The 19,186-nt window shown below is 41.6% G+C and overlaps 1 long non-coding RNA gene across 2 annotated transcripts in view; it reads left to right on the top strand.

Moving 5' to 3' along the window:
- Positions 1 to 698: 698 nt before the first annotated feature.
- Positions 699 to 19,186, top strand: part of LOC134516562 (uncharacterized) — a 36,500-nt gene continuing 18,012 nt past the window's right edge. For both annotated transcript variants that reach the window (XR_010071360.1, XR_010071359.1), the window contains exons 1-2: positions 699 to 904; positions 1,372 to 1,903. This is a non-coding gene — a long non-coding RNA (uncharacterized LOC134516562). The remainder of the gene's footprint in view (positions 905 to 1,371; positions 1,904 to 19,186) is intronic.

Raw genomic sequence — 19,186 nt, 5'->3', positions numbered from 1 at the left:
CATCTTTTATTTGTGAGCTACAGCCATCTGGGCAGGAGGTGGTGGTACAGCCTGTCCAGGGCTGCTGGACTTACCCTCCCGTTGCGTTTCACTTGGGATTCCAGCCAGCAAGTGACAAGTGGAGCGCGTTTGCCCTTAGTCATTATATATCATGAGATATGCCGGAGTGCTGACCAAAATGATGTGTGTTCTGCTTAATGTATTACATTTTGTGTTTAAAAGTAAAAAGATTTATTGATAAAATTATCTCGCCACCGTTTGAAGTTGAATTCCTTCTCATTCATTCATTTATTCATTCTGTTCTTTGTGCGTTCTTAATATTTACAGCTCAAAGGATGGACCCAAATTTTCCCTTCGTTTTGCACTGTGTTCAATCCAGTGTGCGATGGCCTCAATCCAGCTTGTGAAAAATGCAAGTAACGTTGTCTTCCTTAGAAACCGAATACCTGTGGTTATATGCCACCCTCTTTAAGGGCGGCTGGGGAAATCTGTTCCAAACACCACTGACAAAACAAGTTCTTTGTTCTTGGTCGGATTTGAAGAGGGACAACTTTTTTGGGAGACCAGTTTACAGTACTCTGAAAGGCGTGCTCTGTATCCCGCTGGCAGTGACTTACGGTGATGATGTATATTCGTATGTTTTAATAAGAGCTGCCTTTTGAAATCGGCTCCTCCTTACACAATGGAGGAATAAAGCCATAACGCCGAGTTTAGGATATCTTAGTGTGTTGCTATGGAAGTGATATTAGCAATATTAGAAATCCGGCACCGTGGGCTGAGTAGCAGCAGAATGTGATAGAAACTGAAAGTGTGGATGCGGTAGAAGCAGCTTTCCTTTCAACACAGGTATCTCCGATTCTTCGGAAAACCGTCAGAGAGAAAGAGGACAGTATGTCAGAGGAAAGTAAGTATATTCAGATATTACAGATTATCTTGATGAGGATGTCTATGTAAGAGCATAAAGTTCTTAATTGTCAAACAACATGTTTTGAAAAGATAAATTTAAAGGTTAAATTCACTACACGTGAATTAATATTCTTACTAAGAAAAAGGAAAGTAATTCTTTTTTACCGATTCCTGTTGTTACAGGCTTATTTTTCTTTCCTATTTTCTTATTTTTTTTCATTTCTTTCTTTTCTTTTCATTTTGGTTCTGCAATGGGAAGCAGCCCAAGCAGATGGCAGCAACTTAGCTCTGTTCCTTTTTAGCTGTAATTATTTCCAGTGACAGTTAAGGATGCCTGGCTCTGTCTCGGGCCCCTGGATAGTCAGACTGTTGATATTGAGTGATTATTGAGTAGCTCTATAATATATATTTATGTGCCATTTAAGGTACAAAATGATCAGCTGAAGTTTGTTACAATGTGCTTAGGTGCATGGAAAGATGAAAGACTGAAGAATGGATCAATAGAGTCATTACTAGATGGAAAATGCTATGAAAACATATCGGTGATGTACGATTAAACTGAAGAACAAAAATCATATACAATCACTGGTTCCAGCTTTTGACAGGAAACACGAGCCTGTAGGCATAGATGGCTGTGAATGGCAAAATGCAGCTGCTGCCTTCATTTGAAAAGCCTGAGGAAGAGGGAGAGCAATCAAAGCGTGCCCCGGCGATACGCCATCAGTGCAGCGCTTCAGCTGCCGCAAACAGCCTTTGCGAGTCGCACCCTGAAGAGTGCTAGACAGGATCCGGTGATGCTGCCAGCCCCTTTGGAGGAGATGCGCGGAATAAAGGAATATTCATGAAAGAAGGGAGGTTCCGCAGGGAACTGGGCAGCTGCAGAACCCGCTGTCCCTGCATGGAGCACCACAGAGGTCCCAGCCTCGGCAGCTGCCCCCAGCCCCTCTCCAGCTGCAGGAACACCCTCCGCATCCCTCGTCCCGCTCCTCACCAACAGGTAAAATGGTGTAAAATATAAACGTAAATCACCTACATCGTCAGAGGAGCGTGTTTTGTTGACCTAGCTCCAGATTTTCCTGTTTTACGTAGCTCCATTTCTCTTCATTCACTATACTCTCTTTTATCGCGTTCCATAATTGCCAGAAATAAATGAAATACAAAAATTCTGCGGAGGAAAACAAGTTAAGCACCCCCAGCTGTTCGCAGCAGCACGAGCTGCTGCTCCATTAATTCCAACATGAATGTGCACAGGCCTCGAGCACAGCCTTGCCCCAGCAGCTGCTAGGGATGCAGAATTACTGCTTACAATAAATCACTGTAAGGCAATCGGAGCTCTGGGTACCCCGGTGTTTTGACGCATGCCATAGTGGTGAGAATGGCATTTCCAAATGTCAAAAATCTGCCGGGCAACTTCACGTTGTTATTGTCTTTGTTGAACTTACTTTTGATTTCTCTCATGTTAACATTATTCTTAATTTAAAAAAGCAAAAAAAAGAAGAACCACCAAATTGGTTGCTAGTGTAAAGGAAGAGAATTTAAGTTGTTCGTAGAAGCGTGGTACCACTGTACAGCTTTGCTTACATGAGCAAAAATTTAACCCAAGAGCTGTATTAACTCATGAAAGTTTAAACAGTGCCTGTGTCACCATCCAGACGTTTGTTGTTGCCTGCCAATGAGTTCTCTACGCAGATGAAAAAAAATGCCGTTGTGTAGCAGAAATTGCTAAACTGGCACCAAAGATGTCATGAGTATTTGTGTTGCCCAACGAGAATAAGTCAAGAATTATCTCCAAGTCTTCTTGAAAGGTACAGTCATCAGTCACACGGCACCATATTTTTTCCTTAACGGACCATTTCATAACGGCTAATGGAATTCTGCTTAACATTTCTTGAAGCAACATGGCCCATAGCTTTATCAGGTGATGTGGCATACTCGGAGATCGTAAGTAAGGAGCTTTTCAGATGCATCCAGCGCCTTATATAAAGATAGGAAATACAGCAATTCTAATTGGTTTGAATTCACTTAAGCTGAATTGAAGTCTGGTTTATAAAATAAGCCTCATTTTTAATTAAGTAAACGTCCTTGCAATCTTTTGCGCTATTTATCTATGTCAGTTTAAATAACACCTTAATTAATTTTTTGATTGGAAGACGTGAAGGTATGAAAAGGTTGTTTTGTTTGGGTTGTTTCTAGAAGAAAGCCAAAACCCTGCCTCTGTTTGTTTACCTTACTCCGCTCTGCTCTCTGTCAGGATCCAGGCTAAAACAGCTGCGGGTCCTTTATCGCAGTGAGAATTCCGCCGGTGTTTGCAAGGGGCTCTCGAATCGGTCCTGGTGTTGAGTGGCGTGTTTCTACTGCCCAATGAACTGGGCACTTGGCTTGTAACTCACCCCAGCCTCATCGTCCACACGAGGGTCTGGGTCTCTGTTTGCTCGGCTGTTTAGGTGGGAGTATGGACGAGTGCCCCGGCACTGCCTTCCAGCTGGGGGGTCGGATGGCCTCAGTAAGCCCAGGAGAGTCACCCAGTGTTGGGAGAGGTGTTGGTCACCTGGACAGACTGTGTGTGCAGCCCGTGACACCCCACGCCTGTCACGCAATCAGCACCATCAGACTTGTTGGGCTCGTTGGTCGGCGGGGGCAGTGAAAAGTGGGGGGGCCCGAGGGAGGACACGGCGTTGCTTGGGGACCCCATAGACCTGCCCCTGCGGGGATGGCGCTGAAGAGCGTTCCAAACTCTGCCTGCCGTTGGAAACCTTCCGAAACCTTCCATAGGTAACCTCGGAGTTTTGCTCGGTAGACGGCCAATTTCTACACAGTGGAGGAATTCACATTCCTAGCATTTACCTGAAGATACAAGCCTTAGCGAACGCGCCCAGCTGAACAAACAGGTGACGTACGTAGTTTGGGAAGAAATACAAAATAATGCTGGAGAAATGGGATTGCTAGTATCTCATAATAAAAACTAATTTTGAGTGAAATATCAAAACTGTTGAGTGAATTGCAGTCAGAGATAGAAATGCCTTTGGAATTTGAATGTATGTGGATAAAAAAAAAAGTATATGCTTTCAGGTGAAGATAAAGCACATTCCTGCTTATATGATATATTATTTTATGAATGGTGTACCTTAGGCTGTGAACGTTACGTGGCAAACTATCAAAATTGGAACTATAGAATAATAGCACTAAGATCAGGAAGTAGTAATTACCCAGTTTATTTGACAGTCCGTTGCCTTGTAGAGAGAGCCAGAGTAGGTATGTGCTGATTAACCAAATGCTGTGGGGATAACTGGTCCGAAAAAGAAAGAAAGCTTGAAAGAACAAGGAAACTATCTGCATCACTTCCATTACGTGCATGCATGGTGCTAAACTTCCACAAAAGCTATTGGGCGGGAGATAAGCGAGAATCTGTATCGGAACACATAAATTAGAAGGCAAATTTTCACTGTATCTCTGTCTAAAAGTTCATGCAGGAAAAAGCAAGTGCATGTTTCCAGTGCATCTTTTAAGTACGCTTTTTAAAAGAAACACCAACCCCCTTCTTTCCACCAGCACTCGGGCTGTGGTTCTGTACTGGCTGTAGGCTAGCTAGAAGAAGAGCACAGGAGAGATTTGCAGAAGTGCCTTTGCGTACCCATATGAGGTCATGCGTGTGTAACAGAACTGTGAAAATTAGTGTGTTTCTTCACTGGGTGAAAAAGACTTAGAAAATATATAATTTATGGCTCCAAAATGTTTAAAACGTTTGTTTCTGTAACACTAGTCCTTCAAACCCTGGATAGAAGAGTCATCCACATGACGGGCCTTTGCCGCACTTGCTCTTCATCTAACCCAGTTTACACTGTGGCGAAATCAGAGCGTCAGCCTGGGTGAGGTGCCGATGAAGTGTAGTGAAATAAACCCCTGCGCAGTGGATGCAGTTGTCAGAGCAACCACGCTGTGGAATTGCTCGGGTGAGAATTGGAGTAGCTCAGTTTAAGCCCTCTGTTACTAATTTTTTCTCTTAATTCCTTTACGGTCGCTGGTTTATTTCTCAAACTGAGCAGTGTCGGCAACCACCTGTTCAAGGGAGAAAAAAAAGATCAAGCCATTGATTTTTTCTAATTCAAGCCAGTTTTGTTAATTCAAAAACATCGTAGCTGGAAGTTAGTGCCCAGCACTGGGAATCTGGAGACTGAAGCAAATTTGCCTCCTCTCAATTTAACGTGAGCTTTATTGTAGTTTGAGGTGAATCTTGAATTCAGTGGCAATTCTACAGCTGACTACATATGACCTTGATTTGACTTTGGTGAACTCGTGCAATTCCCTATCTGTCAACTGGATGTCCTTTTCCTGCTGAAAATGGGTGCTGTGAGACTTAATTCATTGGTGGGTTTTGCTTATAAGAAGCACGAGGGTCTTGTAACAGCAAAGCCTATCAACAGGCAAAGCAGATAAAATCTTCGTGAGTATTGCCAGGGGGAAATCACAGGCCAAAGTTTTTAGTTAAATTTTGGATATGCACAATATTGCAAGTCATGGCTTGCCAGAATTATTTTGATGCACTCAAAAATTTTTTTCTTGACGAATGATGGCGAAAATATAGGGAATTGTCTTCTGTGCTGGTGTTAGACTGCTTTCTTTCTCTCAATAATGTTTGATTTGAATGTTGTTAGGAGGCTGGAGAGGAGAACGTGTTTCTCCTGACAATTGTTAAATGCTGGTACTGCCCTAGTGTCCCATAATAGGATTATTATTGTGGTTATTATTATAATTATTATTTTAGCTTTGATGGTTTTCATTCTATTCTTTTGATTGTATTTTCATAAACAAAAAAAACCTTTCATTTAAATTATTGCTTATATAGTTGTGAACTCAATTTTTAAATATTTTTATACACATGCAATAGGTATATATGTTCAATTTTTAAACTATCTAATGATTGCTCAGAATGTTAAATTTGTTGATTGCTTGCACAGTGTTTATACCAAACCATTTTTTTTTAATAAAATTGAAAAGGTCAAGTTTATTCTATCATATCCTAGGTTAACTGATACTGAGTTTGAGTTAGCACATCATTGCGTGAAAATGTAGATGTCTATTTTGTGACCATTTGAACAGTTCAAAGCAAAGTTAGTCTACCATTGCATTTTCTCGTGTGAGTTAGAATACGACTGCAGTGCTTTGCTTTGAAAATACTTCATCAATCCCAATCCACTTTAAGTTCCCATGCGTTCTATAATGCATTCAGCCTATAAAACCAAAATGTTTTATAATAACTGTACGGAACCATAGCTGGATTTTTCAGTCGTAGTATCGGCCAGGTAGGTATGGCCTCGCTATACTGACCTATGTTGACTTTTGTCCCATGACTCCAGAGCACAGCTTCCTCCTCCATTTGTCTTACCCTGAATTCTGGCTTTTTACTCTCCTTTCTTCGAGCAGCACTGATGAACTCGGTCACAAAAATCTGTGCATTTCTCAGTTCCCCCGTATACTGCCGTTTGGGATGTACATCAAATAGCAAACGAGATATTGTGGGATGTACGTTGGGCCATCCACCTCCCAATGGGTTGTCGCTGCTGCATGCCTACGATACATCCTCCACGTATGGCACCCAGTCGACCATGTCTCCGTTCCCGGCATAAACTACCTCCGTTCTTCAACACTCCCTCTTTCTCTGAAGTGCCGCTTCACGTTGACCTTGGCTGAGGTTGCATCCTTCAGCTGACGATTGCTCATCACGGTCCTGCTGGAGGATGTTTCCTGGGCTGAAGCGCCGTGTGCAGGGATGTGGTGCATCTGTAAAAAATGGCAGCCCAGCGTCTTCCTTCTCCTCTCCCCTGGATTCCCACACTGCTGCAGGTTTCCTGAACTCCCCTTTGACAGTGGCTGTGGTCTCCAGGAACCCCACACCAAACGTTGGAACAGTTAGGTATATGAATTTTGGTTTTTTAACCTTTAAAGCGTCCCGTGCTTTTAGGAAGTCAAACGATGCATGGGCTTAAATGCTCTTATAACAGCATGAGGTCATCATTCCCATGTGAAGTGTAACACTTCTACATGAATGTAAGCCCGTTTGGTTCAATACCAGTGCTGTAAAGGGGGGTCTGTTTGAAGAAATGCTTCTCCCTTTTTTCCTCCAAGAGCATCTGTTAGTAGGCTTATGCTAGGAGCTGTGAACTGTGTGCCCACCAGTTCAAGCTGGATATTTATTAAAGCTGTTTAATTCTGAGTAGGTAGAACTCTTTTCATTTTTGTTGAATTTTTCAGTGGTTAGTTGGTGGCAGTTTTTTTCTGGTTTAAGTCGTGGTTTCTTCTCTGCTAGCTAACATGCTCCTGTGGAGAGTGCAGTTTACTGCATTAATTTAAGCGAAGTTTTAACTGAGTTTTGAAGCTGATCGATGTTTTCTAGTTAGAGGAGTCTCTCTAGGTGAGCTGTTAAATACTACAGTGTTGCCATGGGTTCAGTTAGAATGGTACACGAGTTAAAGGTTGTAGAGTATGACCATTTCTACTCATATTGCCTATTCTCTCTATATATGTTTCAAAGTTGTAACTTTTTCAAATCAAGTAGAAGTTGTTTTTATAATGAACAGATGTCTTTTTATCAATCTAGAGAAAAATATGAAGCTATTTAGGTTAATTTGTGCGGATTTGACCTTGGCTTAAGCAGAAAACTCATATTCATTATATTTAGGAAAGGTAATAAATTGATTGGAAGGCTTAGACTGTATCATTTATCTTACATCATGACTTTAACAGTTAGGCTATGATTCTAATCAAAAAATGTCACTTTGGATTTTAAATCTATTTTTATCACCCAGAACATCTCATCTGTCAATATTTGATTAGAGGTTCTTGCTGCTTGAGACAGCTTTTCCCTGTCTGACAGATAATCTGAAGCTCTGAGACCATCGATTGAAGCTTCATCTCTAGGAGGGGAAAAAAAAAAAGAAAGAGCTAGGAGATAATTTTTGATTACACTTCAACCTGTGGCTTCTGCCTTGAGCCCAATAGAAAGGCTGAATCTTCCCGTCTTATCACTGCAAAGACAGACTACTCCACTATTGATTTAGACAGAGAAGTTCAAATAAGTTCCAGCTTGATTATTTCTTCGTAACATCTCATCTAAGTTTAAGGGAAACTATCCTTTTTTTTTTTCTTTTCAGCCTTACTTTTTCTCTGTTTAATTTTCCGTGCAGTAGAATATAACCCCCCAGCCCCAGGCAGGCGTCGGACGTGCCCCTCCATGGTGCCCCACGCACCATAGGCAGCTTTCTGTTCCAGCACTGTCTTTGAGGTGACGAGTTCGGTGGCCGGTCCGTCCCAAACCACGACACTTCACTACGGTACAGCAGCTGCCCTGAGATGAAGAGAGGCTAAAATTTCGGTCTAAGAGAACTGTAATACCAGAAACAGAGAGGCTGGGGGTTGTTGGAGACCCTGAAAGTTCTTTCACACCCACCTGCTATAGTGACACGGTCTTGCCTTAATCTACTCATAAATAAGTCTTTTGAGAAAAATTGAATGATACCTCTTGGTACCTATAGGAAAAGAATACTGCATTTAATGTTTGCAAACATCCAGTTTAGTTCACTAATCTGTATTTGATAGTAAGTAGCACCAGCGTATTTTCCCCACATGGCAATTTTGAGTGCTGAAAATCAGGCATTTGTTTAGATACGTACCAAAAATACAGCGGTAGATTTCTACCTTTAGCAGTCCAAGTAATTTTTTTATCTAAATGCATAGCTTGCATGTATTGCTTACTCCTTCTAGAGGGGCAACGTGTGAGTTCTTCCTTTTACTGACGTATTTGGATCCTGGATAAGGTAAATTCGGAGCCTAACAGGCAGAAATGTATTAGCTGACTATACAAAAGCTACTGTGCATATTTTATATTTTTATATTCCTATCTGCTGTGTTGAAATTTGACAGTATCCCAAGTTTGAAGTTAGATTTTATGTCAGACAGAGAAGTGTTGGTGAACAGCTGAAAGGAAGGTGAAACTTTGCTGTGCCTGGGAATATTTAGCATAGACATAGAAAGAGCCGAGCTTTCGAGCTGGTGTTGGAATGACATTAGCCAAAATATAGCCAAAATGACATTAGCCAAAATAACCAGGGACAGGAGTGGGTACCTGAGGCTGCAAGACATCTAAAGAAGTAGGGTCAAACTTATTCAACCCAAACGTACTTGAAAACAAGAAACACAACCGCTAAAAATTTGCTAGAAATGCTTTACAAAGAACTCAGCTCTGTTGAGATTCACGTTGACAGCTAAGAATGAGAATGTAACACGCAGATAGCTGGAAGCCGACACGGGACTCAGGGGGGATGTTCCTGGATTTAGCTGTAAGGTTAGAACAGTGATAGGGACCCTTCGTAATAGGTGTCCAAACAAATGCACATCAGAGATACTCACAATTATTAGATAATTCATATCTAATTAAGCTCTCCTTTGGGTTTCTGAACTAATGACCTGATTAATTTTGACTTGCAGCTTTGCCAATTGTGTATTTTCCTTTTATAGATCTGTTTTTGAAGCACATTCGCAGCATGAGCACAGAGTCGTGGTTTGCTCACATCACAGAAGTGTGATTGTCTGCCTCGACTCGAGACTTTCTTGATGATTTTTGTGAAATTCAATATTGTGTCTGCTTCAGGTAATCTGAGATTTCCCTGCTGATTTAAGTTTAGGTTAATCTGCTTTGTCAAAAGCCTTGGAAAGTAATTAATAGCCTAGATTTGTTGACAAGAATTGGCAAAAATTGTTGATTTTAACCAAACTCCACGTTGAGTCTGAAGATTTTTGAAGCCTGAAGCTCAAAGCAGTGAGCAAGAATGGTCCTGCTCAGGCTCTTGCAGTTCCAACAGCTGCCAGCTGAAGAGCTGAGGGTGACTTCGCGCTTAGTAACCTTGAGTCATGAAATGACGCTTAAGGGCAGCCTGTATTTCCCAGCTCCTGAGGAAAAGGGTGGTTTGTGTCCTGATGGCAAGAGAAGGTTAAAAGCAACAGGAGAAACGAAATTAAGAGAACCTGTCCTTCTGAAGAGAAGGAAAGCCGTTTGTAGAGACAGTTATGTACAACACTTCCGCTGAGCCTAGATTTAAAAGACGAGCAGAATTACTACAGAGGAAAAAAGGTATTCCGTTCACTTTCATTACTGCAGGAAGGAAAATGTCATTTAAAGGGACATATTGCATTTGCTGCGTATTTGATTTGTAACAAGCATAACTATAGGCAATATTAGTTAAAAAAGTGACAAAGTTAACAAAATGCCCGTATTTGCACCAGTCATTTGTACTACATTAAAATATGGGTGAATATGCAGTAGTTAAAGAAAAATCAAAGATCTTCCAGCTATTATGGTGTGGAGAGCGGGCAGAAGTCAGTTCTCTTTCCGTAGAAAATCCCTTCCTAGGAGAGAGAGTTGGATTGAGATATTTTTTCCTGTCTTTTTGGTGGTTCATTGGTGTGCCGTACATTAATTGTGAACTTCAGGAAGGAAGGAGCATCTAGGTAGTTTATCATTCAATCCGCCTTCACGTCATAAAATGCCCAGGGCATTTTTATTGTTTTTTTAAGTTGCTTTTCCTGAAGAAAGGCTTAAAATGGCATTGGATTCAACAGAAGAATTTGTGAATTTCTTTTTGCTTTTCTCTACTTCCATTTGCATTGTATCAACCTATCCCAACTCCAGAATTTCCAACAATGTCTTTCCTTGCCTTTCTGTGCCAAACATCCCTGCTTTATTTGGTTCAAAAATACTTCTTTTCGGGTCGCCTTGCACGAGGAGGGGGTGACACACTGTCGTATACTGTAGTACACGGGGATGAAGGTCAACACACCATTCAGTTTGGGTGACAAAGGAGCTGCCCGTGACCTGCTCTCCAGACTATTTAGCATTGCAAATAGCTCGATGGTGCGGTGGCTTGAAGCAAAGCTCCTGCTGGCTGCTGCTGCAGGTGTCAGCGTTCGGTATGTCTGCGTATCGGGATCGTAGGTCAGAAATCAGGTGATCACCAATTATGAGTCCGTATTCAACGGCCATCCATGAAAAGACTATTTTAAACGGCTTGTTCATTAGCACATAGGAGTTCAGCAGCTAAAGAAAGAATAGGATTTAGTTCTGTGGGTGCTCATTCAGCTGCTTTAGTTGTGAGTCTGTTTTTCTGTTGTTGCTGTAACCCCGGGTTTGTTCTGGAGCAGCTGGGCTTGGGGAAGGCAGGAGGACCGGAGGCTGGGGAGACGGGCTCCCGTTGCCGCTGTTAGTTAGCAGCCTTGGGTCTTACCTCGGATGCTGCCGGGACAATGCCCGGCTGCCTCAGCCCGGAGCACTCTTGGCACAAGTGAGATGGAGCAGTTACAGGAAGGCTGTCTTTTCCAAGCACGTGAGCATTGCATTTGTAAAAGCAGGTAATTTGGGCAGACTTCCGTGGGCACAGGTAGCTCGTGCTTCTTGTGAGAACATTCCCTGCTATATTTTAGCTGCCTGCTCTGAAAGCACAGTATTTCTGTAGCTTTCCAATTTATGGCTGTTGAGAATCAATCATCAATAAGAATTTCTTTTAATATTAGGGAACAGCACATCTTCTCTGAACTGTTTTTGCTAAAATCAAGACAAAACCAATTAAAGTAATCTTGCATGGAAAATTTCAGCCTTAACAATTCTATTTTGTCAAAATTATAGATAATTAAAACCATTGCCTTAAAAAAAAAAATAATAATAGGAAACACCGAGGGTGAAACTCGCAGTTCTACAGTTCTACTATTCAGTGTCAGAAATTAGAAGAGGAGTCTTTTGTCTCTCTCCTCTTTCAGCAAAACACACCGTGCTCTGACAGCCCTGAAGTGAGCTGGGATCCTGCCGCTGCTGTAAATGGGCTTTAAACAAAGCCCGCAGTGAAGCCACAGAATAAGTTTTACAGAGTTTCTCATCAGAGCAGAGGTTTTTCATTCTCTGTAGGGTACAGTTAGAAAGAGCTTTGCTGAAATTACATTTGTAATTGTTTCTTTTTATTCCAAAGCAGCTTGTCCATCAGTTCAGTTCTTTGGTGTAGTTTTTATGATATTGTTAAGGCAGTTGTCCAGACAGGTTCCTTTATACCCATCTCAGCAGACGGGTTGTTGGAGGCCCCATCTCAAAATGGTAATCGCTTTTATCTATTTACTTGAAATGTTGATCATTCGTTTAAGTTCTTCACTGTTCCTTTGAGTGAAAATGTATATATCTGCATATATATATATATATAAAAATATGTGGTTTGGTGTATTCACACTCTCCTGTATGCGTATGTGGCACACACTCAAATACCGCTACCCACCAAAAGGAACCAAAATGTTCCTGGTCATGATTTCTGTGTTGCAGAAACGAGCTGTCACTGTGTAGGCACTGCTGGTAGCTCACCACAGGGAAGGCCTCTGACCGTCACTGTTCCTGTGTGCAGAGTTGTACTGGCAGGGACCGGGGAGGCTTTTACGTCTCGGAATAAAACCGCTTTAATTTAAAGGTAAAGAAGTGTGTCGATTACAGGACAGACCGATAGGACACAAACTGTTTAAGGACATGTCCCTCAGGTATGCGTACAGGTTCAGCCTCCAGCAAGAAGATGCAGTTAGGAATGTAGTGCTTTGATGACTGTATTAGTCCAGCTTTTAAGAAATCATATTCTCTGGTGCTGTTATGCTTTTGGAAGACTCTTTGCTGATCTAATATTATTTTTTTCATATCTTGATAAATAAATCCCTTAGAAATTTCCAGAGAAGTGCAAAGCTTCCTTATTTTTCCTTTTTAATAATGTTCTAAATTTTAATAAGGATTTATATCTTTTATTAAATGGTCAAAAAATTCCAAGAAAATGTTACTATTATTAAATTCTACCACGTATCATTATCCACTTAATACTGCTTTTCTTCTGCACAGTAAATAACCATGGAGGCTGGTGAGCCTCCTGAAGCTGTAAGTCTCTGCATTGCTGGTAACGCCGTCTTCTTTTAATACTTGTGGAAAATGCCAAGGTGGTTCCCCAAAGCCAAAGGCATCCTTTCTTACTCGCCTAAAATTAAATAGTAGGAATTTAAAAGATATGTTCTTTTCTGTGTATGAGAACAGACTTTTTTGGAAAACTCAGAAACTTGGACCTTTCTAGAAATACCTTGCTATGCTTATTTAAAGTAAACCTATAAAGTACGGTTAAGGGTCCTCAGGACTTTCCCTGGATAACCAAAAACTCAAACATATGACATTATATTGAACATCAAGGAGCAGAAATATGGGTACAGAAACAAAGTGAACATCTGCAGAGCTTCACTTTTACTACTTTATGCTAATTTAAAATGCGAAATAATTATCTCCTTATCTTTTAAAACGAATGAAACCGTAAATACCCTGTGTTATACCGATGCACAGGAGATTCTGGTCTCTTGAGCAAGCATGCTCGTTCTCTTTTTGTTTGCACCTTTCAGTGTCTGACGGCAGGTGAGCGAATGGTAGAGAAGGCGACCGGCGCTAGCTGGGCTTTGGCCGCTCCCTGATCCTTGCTATAGGCGATGCCTGGGCTGTATTTTCCAGGCGTTCAAGGTCCGTTCCCACATCTGTGAACGAGAGTCTTATTGCAGAGACCTTGTGAAGTAACAGGCTTGACGTACTGCTTCAAAAGGGGGAAACTTGGGTTGAAATAGATTACTGTGTAGGTGATGCCCTGTGTGTGTGTGTATATAAGTATGTATGTGATATATACGTATCTCACGCGGTCTCATTTGCCTGCGCAGGTTCAGGAGCAGTTTTCTGCCGCCCCTAGTGCTGAACTTAATGTCGCCACGAGCAGTCCTGCCTCTCCTGAGGTGCCTCAAGGGAGCTATAAACAGAAGCTGTGGGGAAAAGGCAGTGTTAATTCTTTCATCTTGCTTGAAGGAGAAGCGTTTTTCTGACATTTTGATCCCACTGAATGCCACTGGTCGGATGTTAGGAGCTCTCTGTTTTTATATCTTAGTGGTTAGGAACACAAAGGTGTGTGTGAATTTTATATTTCCAAAAAATTTGGAAAAGCACACAGTGAAAAGTACCCAGAAAAACCAATCATTTGGTTGGAAACACTCCTATGCCTCCAAAACATGTTAATAGTTTTACAAGTAAATGGATTTATAGTTTCAAGTACAAAAGAAATTTGGGGTTGTTTTCTTGTAATTTTAATCAATTGGTTTTTAATACCTGCTGAAGCTCACTCTAAATTTGACTGTGTTTTCTTTACAGTATGTAGTTGTCAGCTAAAATAAAAAAAAAAAAATAATATGTCTGGGTTTAATTCCTACCTCTAAAAAAAATCTGGATATTTGACCTTTAGGGTGGCATTTTCCTTTTGTTCTGTATTAGGTTTAAGACCAGGCAACGCATTCCAAACAAAATCAATAAATCACAGAACGAGATACATGGTAAGACTGCTCAAGGAATATTTGTATTTGGTCCTGAGGTTTGTAGATAAATATTCTGTAAGTTTGCAGAAATGAATATATCTTTATTAAGTACTAGTTTTGTGCCTGTGAGATGGATATCTTTCCATAAAAGTTTTATTGCATCCATCAGTCCTTAGTTGCTGTTACAGAAAATGTTAAGTTTCCCTTCTCTAAACTGCTGTAAAGGCAGCGTGAGCAGCACCTTTTCCAACACGCACCGGTGCAAATTCAAGAAATCGGTGGTAACGTTTTGCATCTGAAAGTACCACGGCTGCAGTTCTGACGTTGTGGCTGAGAGGGGACAAAAGGGGTGCAGTAGGACTAGGTCAATGACTAGGATTTTTTATGCATGAGCTTCATTGTTTTCTTTGCCCTGGCTAATCTGCTCAGCGTCATTCTTGACTCCTCTCTCTTCTCTTTCGCAGCTCAGTAAGCCTTCTTGCCATTTTATCATCAAAATCCCCCCTTCCCTCCTTTCTACTCGTATCCTTGTGGACAATTTGTCCCTTCCTCCTTTGTATCTGACATTTGAATACTTGATACGCCTTCTTCTCCCACACTTATCTCTTCCTGTTCAGCTCTGGGGTTTTTTGCCCTCATATCTCTTGCAGAATCAAATTCAAGCCCTTTGTCACGTTTTTAATAAAGGGTCTCACCTCACACGTCTGAACTAATAACGGCTTCTTGTCCTTTATCTTCTCTTGCTTCTCGTTACTGGTTTGTTTTTCAGTGCTGCTCTCCGTGCTTCCTGCGACGCGAATAGTCATTCAGTTATATCCTCTTATTACAAAGTCTTTCTAAAAATACTCGCTTCGAGAAAACGCCGTACTCCTTTTGTTTCCAAAACCTCCAGTGCTTCCGTTCCTGCAGCAAAGGCCTCTGAAAGCGTGGAGAGGACGCATTCCTCGTGAGCGGCGGTGGCGGTAGGTTGGCAGGCTGAACCGAAGGGTGAGCAGTGACACAGGACGGGCCGAACGGCTGACACGGGTTCAGCTCCTCTGAGCCCCTTTTGCTTGTTTTCCCTGACCCACTACATTAGTTCTACGGCTCAGGCTCTTTGAGATGTAATGATTTACAAAACATAGAACATCAGCTGCCAAAAAAATGACAGAGAGAAATGACTTAATGTCCCTCTTTAGTAGGGAGGCTTGCTTTTTCTTTTTTTCCTTTTACTTTACTCTTTCAGCCATGAATTATTCTATAGAATATGAAATGAATATGCTGTTGGTCGCTAGATTTTCATCAGTAACGAAGACTAAGAGTAAAAAGCCCTGATCTGAAACAAAGCCTAAATGATCCTTCCTACCAAAAGAGATATTAAAGGAAACAGGAGAAATGTAATAAATGAAATCGCTCCCATCTTCACCCTTGAAATGGCTAGCCTTAGATATGGTGTGCTCTGCAAAGCATCAGTATTCATGCCAGAGTAAACGGAATTAATAGCGCTGAAAAATGAATTATTTCACAGCATAGACTTTGGTTTTTTCTATGGCAGTCTTTTTAAAAGAGAAAATGAAAATTCATGAACTTTCTGCTTTGAATTATTTTCTTTGTTATAGTATTTAACTTCAGTAGGCCATCATTGTACATGTCATTTCTGATGGATAAAATATTCCTGCGCAGCTGTACAACAATATAATTAAACACGTTTCGTACTTTTGATGGATAAATTACAGCAAACATTTATATGATGGAACAACCGCGCTAGCCGTCATTTCTTTGTCTGGTGTATTGCACTGGAGAGGCTCATTCTTCTACATACGCTGTAACATAAAATTGTGGGGAGAGAAATTGCAATCGGGATGAAATAACTGATAGGAGTCTTTGTAGTTTTGACAACGGAGGTTTCTTGGGGAGTGATGGTAGAACATGGTTTAGGAAGTAAAAGGTCTGTTTTCAGTTTCCTTGAAGGAAGTTAATTATTAAAAATCAAATTTGCAAATGTGATTTTAGAGTGTGTCAAAATTTGGGATTTTCCTTTCTCGGGGAATTGTAAATATTGCTGTTAGTTTTAACCTTGAAAATTCAATTATACAAGGCTATTGTTGAACAAACGCCTAAACTTCCAGTTGAAACACTTTTACAGGTTTGCTTTGCATTTAACCTGTACTCTTTAAGAATTTTATTCCACTGCTCTCAGTGGGGTCCCAGCTACTCTGTGTTGTCTTTGTGGAGCGCTGGGTCCAGTTCTGGGCTCCCTGGCTCAAGAAGGACAGGGAACTGCTGAAGAGGGGACAGCAAAGGGCCACCAAGATGCTGAGGGGACTGGAACACCTCTCTGATGAACAAAGGCTGAGGGATTTGGGTCTCTTCAGTCTGGAAAAAAGACGACTGAGGGGGGACCTTATCAACACTTATAAATACTGACAGGGGGGGTGTCAGGAGGATGGGGCCAGGCTCTTCTCAGTGGTGCCCAGTGACAGGACAAGGGGTAACGGGCGCAAACTTGAGCATCGGAAGTTCCATCTCAACACGAGGAGGAACTTCTTTGCTGTGAGGGTGGCAGAGCCCTGGCACAGGCTGCCCAGAGAGGTGGGGGAGTCTCCGTCTCTGGAGACATTCCAACCCCGCCTGGACGCGTTCCTGTGCCACCTGCTCTGGGTGACCCTGCTCTGGCAGGGGTGGGACTGGGTGATCTCCAGAGGGCCCTTCCAACCCCAGCCATTCCGTGATTCTGTGATTCTTTCGTGCTCCATGAGGGTCTGACGTGTATGAAGCACAGCAACGGCTCAGCAAGTGGGGAGACTCCACGGTGGATGGGACGTCTTACCAGCCTAAACCTTGGAGACCATCAGGGGACATGGGACACCTGGGACACACTTCCTAAGAGACACCCAGCAGCTCAAAGGACCACATGTGTTAATGTCCCGTGGTTGGTATGTGCCATGCAGACCTCTATGGACTTGGTGGATTTACACTGGGGTGGTTTTGGCTTGTTTTATTTACACCTTTTTTCCACCCATAGATGTCAAATTGTTGTTAGCTCTGCCCCACCAGAGTGAGCAGGTAACGCAAAACGGTTGTGTGTTCTTTTTCACTGCTGTCTGTCCTTATTTCCCTTTTCTTCTTGGATGGTGAGCTCTGAACACGTCAGCTGAGTCTGTCCTGAAACCTGTAACCTACAGCTCTCCAGAGACAGAAATTTTGGAAGGTTATTGGTGACATCAAGGGTTGAATGGAAAAAATTACGCTCCCGCTACTCTGGTGGTCATTATTTTGCCTGATACTGTTGTAAAGAAAAATGTTTGAAAGGTATTTTGATCATTAGTTCCTGGAACAATAAATGGTAAGCTATCTTTATGTTTTGATTTTATAGGATTAGCACATTAAATTTAATGCCAAGTAGGACTCTACAACTTGCACTTTTGTCGATTGGTCAATTTACGGTTCATCTTAAAATTTAGTCTTTATTTAAATACTATGTAAATATACACAGTGTAGAATGACCACAGTAAAAGATTTCTATTTCATTAAAAATGCAGCTCAGCAGCTTTGTGATAAATGATGACATTATGTATATGCCAATCCCTTCTGGAAAATTGGAGCGATTCTAGACTTTGCCAAGAATTTGACATGCCACCCTAAATGTTTAATCAGGGATGCTGTGACATTCAGTGTTCCTTGTATAAATGTGTCAGTCTAATTTTTATTAAACCTCTTCAAAATGAAAGAGAATCTGCTTCTGGGAAAAAAAAATCACAACTGAACCAAACTAATGCTATTAATATGTTTCTCAATGGATACGATATAAATAATCTAAAATTAACTATGATCCTCACTTCACTGAGCACAAACTTCCCTAGTAGAAGTTTGGAATTGGAATAGAACTCAGAGGAGTGCTGTGTCAAATTAATGCTCACGGAGCAGGGCTCGCGGAGCATTAGCAGTCAGCCTCTGCCTTGGGGGAGGCCAGGGAATAGATGCCATTCAGTCATCTGAACGGAATTTCTACGATAAAATCTGTCCTTCAAAAGACCCAGAAGAACCGAACGGGACTTTCCGCTGACTTCCGGATCAGTTGAGTCTGTTCTGGCCATGGAAAATACATATTGGATTTCAGATAAGGGCCAGGGAAGCCAACTAAAAAGAATTGTTAATAATCTGTTGGTGCCGATGCTGCAGTTTAAAAAGGCCGTTACACGTTAGTAGTTCCAATACTAAAAAATCTTGCTTATGTGTGTTATCTCTTCATTTTTATATATATAGCCTGACTTTGTTTAGTGAGACTAGCTGCATAATTTAGGAGAATTTTGCAGAATTTAGGTTTATGTGTATGAGTTAAACTTCACAACATGGAAAGTATTTTTTAATATGAATATTTCTAGTTCATAACGATGCTCTTGCTGGTGTTTTTTCAGTTTGTTTCTTATATATGTTTTGCCTGCTATTTATACATCCTCTGGTGTCAAAAGACAAGAGTAATTAGGTTCTGTTCTCACCCAGGATTTAGTTCCTGGTGCTGTGAGAAAGTAGTGGGCCCAGTTGTATTTCCGTATTGTTGTTCGTTTGTACGGGCATCGGAGGCTGGGACGCGGGGGAGTGCTCTGTGGGCGCGGGACGGGAGCTGGCTCCACAGCGGTGCCAGGGCAGAGAAGTCTGCACGGAGGAAGGGGAAGGCCGGGAGGTGGTGACGGTCAGGGTAGCAAGTGGTGGGTTTGGCCTGTGTGAGCTAAATCTTCTGAAGTTTTACAGAAAGCTTGAAACTGAAGAATAAAAAGACATGGTAATACATACTTAAAATATTAAAGAAGGAAAGGGAGAGATCTCTATTTTTATACAGCCGAAGCTTCCAGCCAGGTAGAGAGGAGGAAGGAGATTTTCTTACGGCCGCTTTGCTCCCAACGTT

This window comes from Chroicocephalus ridibundus, chromosome 5 (assembly GCF_963924245.1).
Source record: "Chroicocephalus ridibundus chromosome 5, bChrRid1.1, whole genome shotgun sequence".
Taxonomy (NCBI): Eukaryota; Metazoa; Chordata; class Aves; order Charadriiformes; family Laridae; genus Chroicocephalus; species Chroicocephalus ridibundus.
This window is presented reverse-complemented; position numbering and strand designations above follow the sequence as displayed.